We start from the raw sequence: 10,866 nt of genomic DNA on the forward strand, positions 1-10,866 counted from the left end.
TCCTTTGGGAGGCCAAAGCAGGTGGATCATTTGAGGTCAGAAGTTCGAGACCAGCCTGACCAATATAGTAAAACCCCAACTCTACTAAAAATACAAAAAAATTAGCCGGGCGTGGAGGCAGGTGCCTGTAGTCCCAGCTACTGGGGAGGTTGAGACAGGAGAATTGCTTGAACTCAGGAAGTGGAGACTGCAGCAAGCTGAGATTGTGGCATTGCACTCCAGCCTGGGTGACAGAGCAAGACTCCATCTCAAAAACAATAAATAAATACATATAAAAAAAAAAATAGACAGACTCTCACTATGGTGCTCCGGTTTGAATTTTAAGTATTAATATCTAACATTTGCTGATCACCTACTGTGCCAGGCAGTGTTCAGGATTTTATTATCATTATTATTAATTTTATTTCATTTTATTATTATTATTTTTTTGAGACAAGGTCTTGCTCTGTTGCCCAGGCTGGAGTGCAGTGGTGTGATCACAGCTCATTGAAGCTTCAAACTTCTGGGCTCAAGTGATCTGCCACCTCAGCCTCCTAAGTGGCTGGGACTACAGGCATGCACCACCAAGCCAGGCTAATTTTTAAGTTTTTTATAGAGATGGGGTTTCGCCACTTTGCCCGTGGCTTGTCTTGAACTCCTGGGCTCAAGTGATCTGCCCACCTCAGCCTCCCAGAGTGCTGGGATTACAGGCATGAGTCACCACACCCGGTCATTAGTATCTATTAGCTCATTCAATCTTGAGTCAGTGTTTGTTTCACAGATGAACTAACATATGTGGCTCTTTGCACAGTGTTACCCAGGTGAGTAGCTTTTGCTCAATAATTATTCAATTTTTCATTAATTGAATTGTGCAAATGACATGAGTTACATATATAACGTACTGAGCACAATACTGGTATGTTAAATGGAGTGCAGCCTCAGTGTTTGTTGTCCTGCATTTGTACATGCCTGGTGCCCTTCCCACTGGGGAAGTGGGGCAAAGAACCCAGGGGAACAGTTTGAGGAAGGCGCTGGCTTTAGGGCAGAGGCTACCATTGCCGTCTAATGACAGTGTTCCACAGTCAGAGCTACAGTTGTTGGAAAGCAGCTTCTCCCTTGTAATTAACCGTTTGGCTGCTGAGCCTAGGGTGGCTTTGAAAGACACCCAGGTGACAGTGGGGTGCCTGTGGTCCCAGACTGTGGAATTACACGGAGTCAAGAGCTAAATAGCCTCTCCAATCTACTCATTTTCTCTTAAATTACATGTGATTAGGAATATAATTACCACTCCTACTCTTCCCCCTCAAAACACTATTTTCCTTTCCTGGCGCAGCGCTTTGATAGGGAAAGAACAAACCCGGGTTGTGCTCAGCGGTGGGAAACGCTGAGGATGGGAGCGAGAAGAGAGGCCTGGCGGTGACAGAGAGGATGAAGCCCACCCTCTGTGGCACTGCGAGCTTGCAAGTTCAAAAAAAAAAAAAAAAATCCAAGGTCAACATTGGTAATTAGAAAATGTATGCAAAACGCTTTATTAAAATCATACCTACCTAGGGGTCCTGGGAGAGCCTGAAATGATACGTGTGCTCATGTTAGAATTATAAAGCTCAGTTGTTGATCTTATTTTGGGAATGTCTATCCCTCTAATTACTTTACAGTCCAAATGATTAAAAAAAAAAAAAAAAGAAAGAAAGAAAAAAGAGAGAAGGGAGCAGCAGACGAGCCCAAATTGCTGTGTTTAAAAGAGCAGGGCTGTCTGTTTGCGTGGGGCTGTCTCCCTGTAATGAGAGCCACGGAAATGGAAGCTATTTGGACGAACTAGCTCAGCGCTGCGGAGCCGCGCGGGCCTCCAAATGCAAGGGTTTGTTCTGCTCGGGAAGCGTCGGTCGCGAAAGCAGCGGCGGGGAGGAAGCGCAGAACTGTGTTTTAAATTAATGGGTTCAGCTTCATGTTGAGCACAAGTGGGAGGCTATTTTAGAGAAACTTTCCCAGGCCGGCCGCCACTGATGTGGCAAACTCAGCCTCTGGTCAGACCGGCTGGAAATAGAAACCTCTCCGCGTCGCGATGGCGCACGCCCGGGCGTCCCCTTCCGAGGGCCGGGCCCCTCTGTCCCCCGAGGCCTCGCCGCCCTGGATCACATCCTCGCCTAGCTCTGGGTTCACTGAGCCCTGGATGCACGCGTCCCACCAGCAGCAGCCGAAAGACGGTGCCCGGGCGGGAGTGAAATCCCGGTGAAATGTGATCAAGAACATGAAATGCTGAGGCAGCTTCAGCTAACAACAGCGCGTGGTGTCCCCGCCCAGGTGCGATCCTCCAGGCGGCTCAACTCACCGCCCATTCCGGTGCCAGGTGTAAGTGCGCGCCGGTAACGCGTGGCTCCAGGAGCCGCAGGGATGTCGTCTCCTGGCTGCAGACGACTCAGCCTCGTGAGGTCCATGTTCAATTCCGCAGAGGTGCCTCCCGCTGGGGGGCCTAGATGCAAGCCCACCTGGGAGGGGCTCGCAGAAGAATTGGTGTTATTAAAGATAGCTTAGCTCCAGCAGATTTCCTCATGTCTCTAAGCGACTCGGAGAGGACTTACACCAAAGGCATTTCGCTTTTGCATAGATTTCTTAATTAAAAAATAACTTTCTTTTCCCTTTGGCCCAGGCTGAATGACCTTGGAATTTCTTGTGAAAGTACTGGGGGCACTTTTTCAGAGCGTTGAAATGACTTTTCTCAGAAAACTTGAAAGAGACCCCCAACTTCTTGATGACCAAATGGACAGATGGGTTCCTTATTTGCAAAATCTCGAGTGTTTCTAACTCGTTCTAGAGAAGGAACAGCAGATAAGTCAATACAATCCAGGCACATAAGTTAATTTTCCAAGTTGTTTAACTTGGACACATTTCTACAACATTACGGTTCCTTTTTGATGCTTGAAGAATTAATTCCCACCTCCCACCATGAGAAACATCTACACATATTATTTTTTATTGTTGCTGTTAAGGGAAATTTTTGACCTAGTAAATTGAAAATCCAAAGAAGTGATATAGTGTATATATAAGATACAATGGATTCTCTATGATACAGCTGTATTAATTCACATTCTCAACTGTGATGAGAAAATACATAAATCCTTCCATTTTCCCCCCATACAAAGTAATGTTTTGTTTTTGCTTTTTGGGTGTTTTTGTTTGTTTGTTTTTTTGAGACAAGGTCTTGCTCTGTTGTTCAGGCTGGAGTGTAGTGGCACAATCATAGCTCATTGCAGCCTCGACCTCCCTGGCTCAAGAGATCCTCCTGCTTCAGCCTCCCGAGTAGCTGGAACTACAGGCATATACCACCACATCTGGCTAAGTTTAATAATTTTTAGTAGAGATAAGATCTTATTATGTTGCCCAGGCTGGTCTTGAGCTCCTGAGCTCAAACGATCATCCCACTTCAGCCTCCTAAAGTGCTGTGATTCCAGGCATGAGCCACTTCGTCCGGCCTGTAATATTTTTGGTATTTATACAGTATCATGCTTTGCAAAAAGCAATCATAATTTAAGAATTTAACTTCTTGCCTTCCCGCTGAATCCTCTGGAAAAGCTGGTTTGCTTGTGTGGTAGATTCCAATTTATAGATGGCAAAATTGTTGGGCGCTTGGCTTACCTTTACTTGGGCCAATGGAAAAGAGGTTGGAAACCACCTATTAATCGTGTCTAATTTGTGCATATTGCCACTCACCTGTGTTGCCAACCCTGACACAGGCCAGGCTGTGAACTGATTATTCCTGGGATCAGTAGCAGCTCTTCACGTAGTGGGTGTTCTTGCCAGACTGACAGTCTGTTAAAGGCAGATGCAATGGCTGGGTTCAAAGTCTAGCCAAGAAAGAATTTTGCAGCACTGTATGTTGGGTCATTAAATACTTGGCATAAGAGAAAGTTAAACTTGTAAGATAGTGGCATTATCTCCTAGGACTAAGTGGAAATTTAATGGATTTCTGTAGAATACCATAAAGTGGAAAATGTGACGTTAAATATGATTCATATATTGACTTTTAAGACTGATAGAGTGTAACTTTTTCTCTTTCCTCCTATCTCTTCCCAGAACCAAATTAACCCAAATGACGATAACAGCAGGACTTTTAAATCATGGCCATACCACTCTGAAAATGAACCCAATCTTGTCTGATAAAGGATGGTAAGAAGAAAACAGATTGATATTATATTGGGAACTTTGGACTTAGGACATTTAGGAATCCTACAAAATTGACCAAAAGATGCTTCTATCATCTCATTGACTTCAGGCTTGGCATGCTCTTTCACCAATATTTCATGGTGGAATTTTTTTTTTTTTTGAGACGGAGTATCACTGGGTCACCCAGGCTGGAGTACAGTGGCACAATCTCAGTCCATTGCAACCTCCGCCTCCCAGGTTTAAGTGATTCTCCTGCTTCAGCCTCCCGAGTAGCTGAAATTACAGGGCATGTGCCACCACGCCTGGCTAATTTTGTATTTTTAGTAGAGACAGGGTTTCACCATGTGAGCCACGATGTTCTTGAATTTCTGACCTCAAAGGATCCACCCGCCTTAGCCTCCCAAAGTGCTGAGATTACAGGTGTGAGCCATCGTGCCCAGTCAATTTTGAATTAAAAAAAAAAAAAGTTCAGGGCTGGGCACGGAGACTCGTGCTTATAATCCCAACTCTTTGGGAAGCTGAGGCAGGAGGATTGCTTGCAGCCATGTGTTAGAGACCAGCCTGGGCAACACAGAGAGACACCGTCTCTGTAAAAAGTTTAAAGAGGTCTGGTGTGGTGGCTCACACCTATAATCCCAGCACTTTGGGAGGCTGAGGCGGGTAGATCACAAGGTCAAGAGATTGAGACCATCCTGGTCAATGAGGTGAAACCCTGTCTCTACTAAAAATACAAAAATTAGCTGGGCATGGTGGTGCGTGCCTGTAATCCCAGCTACTCAGGAGGGTGAGGCAGGAGAATTGCTTGAACCCAGCAGGCGGTGAGCCGAGATCGTGCCATTGCACTCCAGTCTGGGTAACAACGGCGAAACTCCGTCTCAAAAAAAAAAAAAAAAGTTTAAAGAAACTAGCAGGGCATGGTGGCATGCAACTGCTGTCCCAGCTACTTGGGAGGCTGAGGTGGGAGAATGGCTTGAGTCCTAGAGTTCAGGTTATAGTGAGCTGTGATTGCCCCACTGCATTCCTGCCTGAGAGATGGGGCCAGACCCTGTCTCCAAGAAAACAACAAACAAACAAAATTTCTGGATAGTTGCACCATCCCCTATTTTCTGCTAAGTAATTTTTTTCTCATTTACATACTTCAGAAGTGCAAGTCTGACCCTCTCCCAGCCCCTTTCACTCCTCCCACTCCACATCAAGTTTTACCTAAACATAGCCATCAATCACAGGACACTCTTCAGGAATTTTGAGTCTTTTATTCATAAGAGAACAGAGTATATTCTGGCAAGAATGAACTCAGGTGAATCCATGATACTGTTTGTGTTTGTAGGATTTGGGCAATCCAGTAAAGAAAACGCCAGCATTGGTGAGTAGAAATGGCATGTAAGCTCTGGATTCAAAACAAGGCATCAGGGGATAATTGTGACAGAGGCCAATGCTTTAGGAAATGATTTTTCTTGTGCCATAAATTGTAGTTGAAGGATAATTTTGTTTTTGTTTTGTTTCTCCCCAGAGTGGCCTCATGAATATGAAGATATCTGGAAAATCTTCACTACACAGCATGATTTCAGGAATGATGAAACAATAAATGAGAATCTGGTATTAATAATCTGTGGGTTTTAAATTGTATGCCATCTGAAGATGTTAGGACCAGTAATTTCATGTATCCTACAAAGTGGAACATGCCGTAGGGCACAGAGATTCGTGATTCATGAGGAGGTTGGATGTCTGACGATAAACGTCCACGCACACAATTTGAGCCTTTGGTGCTTACTGGCTGTACTATGGTAATGCTTCATTAATTCAAACCTCTCAAAGCCAGATTTTGGAATGAATCAGGTTGAAAAGATTGAGAGCTGATGCCTGCCTTTGCGTAATTGACAGCCTTTGCTCAGCAAATTAAGTCGCTTATAGTTGATGACCAAAGAAAATGCAGAGTATCTGAGAAGCACAAAATAGGAAGGGTGAACCATCAGAACAGACTTTCTACAGCCCTCAGAGCAAGGTGTTATTATTCCACAGTACGTTCTAGAAAGGATGTCTGAGCTGCCTTTCTTGTCGAATATCATCTTCTTTCAGAGCACCCCACCCATTTATCTTTTATAAAGGTCAGAACTGGAATAAAACTGTGTGAAGAGTTTTTTTTTTGTTGTTTTTTTTTTAAGACAGAGGCTCGCTCTGCCACCCAGGCTGGAGTGCAGTGGCTTACTGCAACCTCCACTTCCTGGGTTCAAGCAATTCTCATGGCCCAGCCTCCCAGGAAGCTGGGATTACAGGCATGCACCACCATGCCTAATTTTTGTATTTTTAGTAGAGACAGGGTTTCACCATGTTGGCCAGGCTGGTCTCAAACTCCTGGCCTCAGGTGATCTATCCGCCTTTGCTTCCCAAAGTGCTGGGATTACAGGCACGAGCCACCATGCCTGACCTGCAAAGAGATGTTTTAATAAAGACGATCCAAAGTTGCTTTGTTATCTCAGTTAAGAAGGAAGAAGGCAGAGGAACAGTTTTCTTCCCATGGGCAGACAAAGTACTTCTTCTAGAAAGACTTCAGACAACATCTCTCCACTTGTCTTAAGTAGAATGTGCAAAGTCTTCTCTCCACAACTACTTACCCTTGCAACTATCACTCTGGTTGTAGAGATGGAGTGATGAGCTTCCACTCTGTGTCCCCACCCAAATCTCATCTTAAATTGTAATCCTCACATATGGAGAGAGGAAAGTGATTGGATCATGAGTGTAGTTTCCCCATGCTGTTCTCATGGTAGTGAGTGAGTTTTTATGAGATCGGATGGTTTTGTAAGTGTCTGGCATTTTCCCTGCTTGCGCTTCTCTCTCCTGCCGCCATGTGAAGAAGGATCTTGCCTCCCCTTCACCTTACACCATGATTGCAAGTAGCCTTGGCTGAAACTTTCTGCATCTGGTACTCTGATAAATTTCCCTGTATATCAGCCAGAATGTTTTCTGGTCAGACTAGAACTTGGAGCAAAAGAGGGAAGAGCAAAGGCCCACTGGGACCCTGCTATTCTGGGACACACAGCTTGGTGGCCGGGTGGCCTGGCGGCCTGGCTTATACCTGCCCTTTCCCCAGAAGTAATTTGTCATTCTGTCTGCTCTTGTTCTCAAGAAATGTAAGTGCTTTAGTGAAAAGCTGCTGCCCAATACACACCAATGTGTGTGCTTTCAGGCAGACACTGGACACACCAAGGCCATGAAGTCCCTTGTGGAATAGAAGTGTGTTGAGTCCAGCACTGAGAAGCCAAAGACTTGGTCTCCAACAAGACTCCTGAACATTTAGAACATGGTTCCCTTCCCTCTTATGGCATAAATGGGACTGCAAAATGCTTCTCAATGAATAATCGCCACTTTTCCTCCTTTGCTTTGTAATGACAGTATTTCATGGAAAAGAATCTTGTCATATCATATATCTATGTGAATCTTTCCAGTGAATTAATTGTGCAAATTCCTGCTCTGCTAGAGAAATAAATACTTCTGCAAAACATTTACCTTACCTAATAGTCTAATCTTAGGCCAACAGAACAGCAACATCTGCCAAACAGAAAACCCCTGATAATCCAGGATTAAATAACATTAATATTATTTTTTGTAGGCCAGCAGGATTGTCCAGAGGACCAGTGATAATCAGGATTTATGAGGGTGGAGAGGCCCTGCAAAAGATAACACGACAATAATATTCTGTTTATATTGGGCAAAGGGGACAGGACACATTTTCAACAAGAGCAAACTTCAGGATGGAAAACATTAATACTTTGTATTTGTAGAGCACATTGTAGCTAATGAGTTACCTTCATACAGGAGAACTCATCTACTTGTGCTCCTCATATGTAAAGGTTCCTGGATGGGTATTTTCTCATACATGAATCAATGGAGGTTCAGCAAGGTGAAGTGACTCAGCTGGTGGGTAGGAGAACTGGGTTTAAAATCTAGGTGTTTAGGTTGGTCATGGTGGATCATATTTGTAATCCTAGCATTTTGAAAGGCTGAGGCAGGAGGACCACTTGAGATCAGAAGTTCAAGACCAGCCCAGGCAACCTAGTGAGACCCCATCTCTACTAAAGATTTTAAAAATACATATTTTGCCATGCATGATGTTGTATACCTGTAGTCTCAGCTACTTGGGAGGCCAAGGGGAGGATCACTTGAGCCCAAGAGTTCAAGGCTGCAGTGAGCTACTATTGTACCATTGCATTCTAGCTTGGGTGACAGAGTGAGACGTTGTCTCTAAAAAAATAAATAAAATAAAATAAAATCTAGACTGGGTGCAGTGGCTCACACCTGTAATCTCAGCACTTTGGGGAGCCAAGGCAGGTGGATCACAAGGTCAGGAGTTTGAGACTAGCCTGGCCTAAAACCGTCTCTATTAAAAATACAAAAACTAGCCAGGTGTGGTGGCAGGTGCCTGTAGTCCCAGCTACTCAGGAGGCTGAGGCAGGAGAATCACTTGAACCCGGGAGGTGAAGGTTGCAGTGAACTGAGATCGCGCCACCGTACTCCAGTCTGGGAGACAGAGCAAGACTCTATCTCGGAAAAAAAAAAAAAAATCTAGGTGCTTTAATTCCTACTTCAATATTATTTTTTCTACATTTCTGACAATAATGAGTGTTTAGAATGGATTGATGATACTTGATGAGTCTCTGGTTAAGACTTTCAAAATAAAATCTTTTGCATAGAATGAGACGTTGAGCTTGTCCGCAGGAACATAGCTCCAAGGGGATATTTTCCTTTAAAGATCTCTGGAATGTTCACTTTCCCAAGAAGGAGCATCTCTGTGGCTTGTACAATAAAGAGAAGAAGAGAAAAGAGGAGGCCAGGAGTGGGGGCTCACGCCTGTAATCCCAGCACTTTGGGAGGCTGAGGCAGGTAGATCACCTAAGGTCAGGAGTTCAAGACCAGCCTGGCCAACATGGTGAAACCCCATGTCTACTAAAAACACAATAATTAGCCAGGCATGGCAACATGTTCCTGTAATTCCAGCTACTAGGGAGGCCGAGCAGGAGAATCGCTTGAACTTGGGAGGCGGAGGTTGCAGTGAGACAAGATTGCGCCACTGCACTCTAGCCTGGGCAACAAGAGCAAGACTTCATCTCTAAAGCAATCAATCAATCAATAAAAGAAAAAAGACAAGAGGAAAAAAGTCAAGGCTCAAGGCAAGGTCAGTGGTAAATAAAGAGTTGATCTGGATTGAGAGAGAAGGTCCTTTTGAGAATTTTCTCCCCAAGGCCACAGTTGGTAATTCATTTTGGGGTTGCCCCATTCAGCAAGGAGGCTCTGAGGAGTGAAAGGGTGTGGGGACTTCTAAGAATGTGTTTTTTGAGTCAAAATAGAAACTTTTCCTTATATTCTGACTCAGAGGGGATTAGAAGGTAGTGCCTGGTTCAGACAAAAATGCCTCAGTTAAGAATTTAATCCTGTTAGGCAACAGTAAGTCACTTTTTTAAAGGCTCTTGAGCCAAAAAGTAGAAAGGAAAAAAAAGTTTCATCTACAGTTTGTAGGAGATAATTGTTTCTAAAGAGCTGCTTGCCTGAGGCTTCTTGAATGCTAGTTTTCTTCCAGATTGCATGACTTTCTCTTCTAAAGAGAACAATGGGTTTTAAATTTGTGGTGTGAGCGGTGCCTTGGCTAGGGTTTACCCTCAGGGCTGTTCAGGCTCCAGGTGATGCTCAGGGATGGAGCTGGAATTGATGAGAGGAGCCAGGAGTGAGGTACTTTGGCTTCCTATCCTGTTGTCAGAGTTCAGTTATGCAGGGGAATGAGACAGAAAATGAAACCAAATGGTTACCCTGATTTTGACTTTGGAGACTTGACAGTCGATTAAAACCCTTCCAGCGCCCTCCTTGTTTCTTTCTTTCTCTCTTTTCTTTTCCTTTCTATTTTTTCCCTCCCTCCCTCCCTCCTTCCCTCCCTTTTTTCCTTCCTTCATTCCTTCCTTCCTTTCGTACAGAGTCTCACTCTGTCGCCCAGGCTGTAGTGCAGTGGCATGATCTCACTGCAACTTCTGCTTCCCACGTTCAAGCAATTCTTGTGCATCAGCCTCCCAAGTAGCTGGAATTATAGGCGTGCATCACCATGCCAGGCTAATTCTTTAATTTTTTGTAGAGACGGGGTTTCTCCTTGTTGGCCAGGCTGTCCTCAAACTCCTGGCCTCCAGGGGTCTACCAGCTTTGGCCTCCCAAAGTTCGGGAATAACAGGGGTGAGCCACCTCGCCTGGACTTCTTGCTTCTATTGTTACAAGACTCAACTTGAAGGGTAAGAACTTCGCTTAAGACCTATTTTGTTTTTCCTTTCTGTTGTATTTATTATTTACTTTGAGACAGAATCTTGCTCTGTAGACCTGGCAGGAATGCAGTGCCATGGATCCGACCTCACTGCAATCTCTGCCTCCTGGGTTGAAGTGATCCTCCCACCTCTGCCTCCCAAGTAGCTGAGGTTATAGGCGCACACCACCACACCCGGCTAATTTTTGTATTTTTTTGTTGAGACAGGGGTCTCACCATGTTGCCCAGGCTGGTCTCAAACTCCTGGGCTCAAATGATCCTCCTGCCTGGGTCTCCCTGAGTGCTGGGATTACAGGTGTGAGCCACCTTGCTCAGCCTCAGTGGTGTTCTTGCTTTCGGCACCACAGATATACATTCATTCATTTGTTCATTTGTTCAGCACCTCAAATGTGCCAGAAATGGTTCTAGATATTGGAAACACAGTGCCCAAG

The 10,866-nt window shown here is 44.6% G+C and overlaps 1 long non-coding RNA gene across 1 annotated transcript; it reads left to right on the top strand.

Moving 5' to 3' along the window:
- The first annotated feature begins 693 nt into the window (after positions 1-693).
- On the top strand, positions 694-7,639 carry LOC103794152 (uncharacterized). The gene is made up of 4 exons (XR_004745544.3): positions 694-800; positions 4,051-4,143; positions 5,468-5,503; positions 5,651-7,639. It is a non-coding gene; the product is annotated as an uncharacterized LOC103794152 (long non-coding RNA).
- Positions 7,640-10,866: the final 3,227 nt, after the last annotated feature.

The sequence above is a fragment of the Callithrix jacchus genome, chromosome 7 (genome assembly GCF_049354715.1).
Source record: "Callithrix jacchus isolate 240 chromosome 7, calJac240_pri, whole genome shotgun sequence".
In the NCBI taxonomy this organism is placed as follows: domain Eukaryota; kingdom Metazoa; phylum Chordata; class Mammalia; order Primates; family Cebidae; genus Callithrix; species Callithrix jacchus.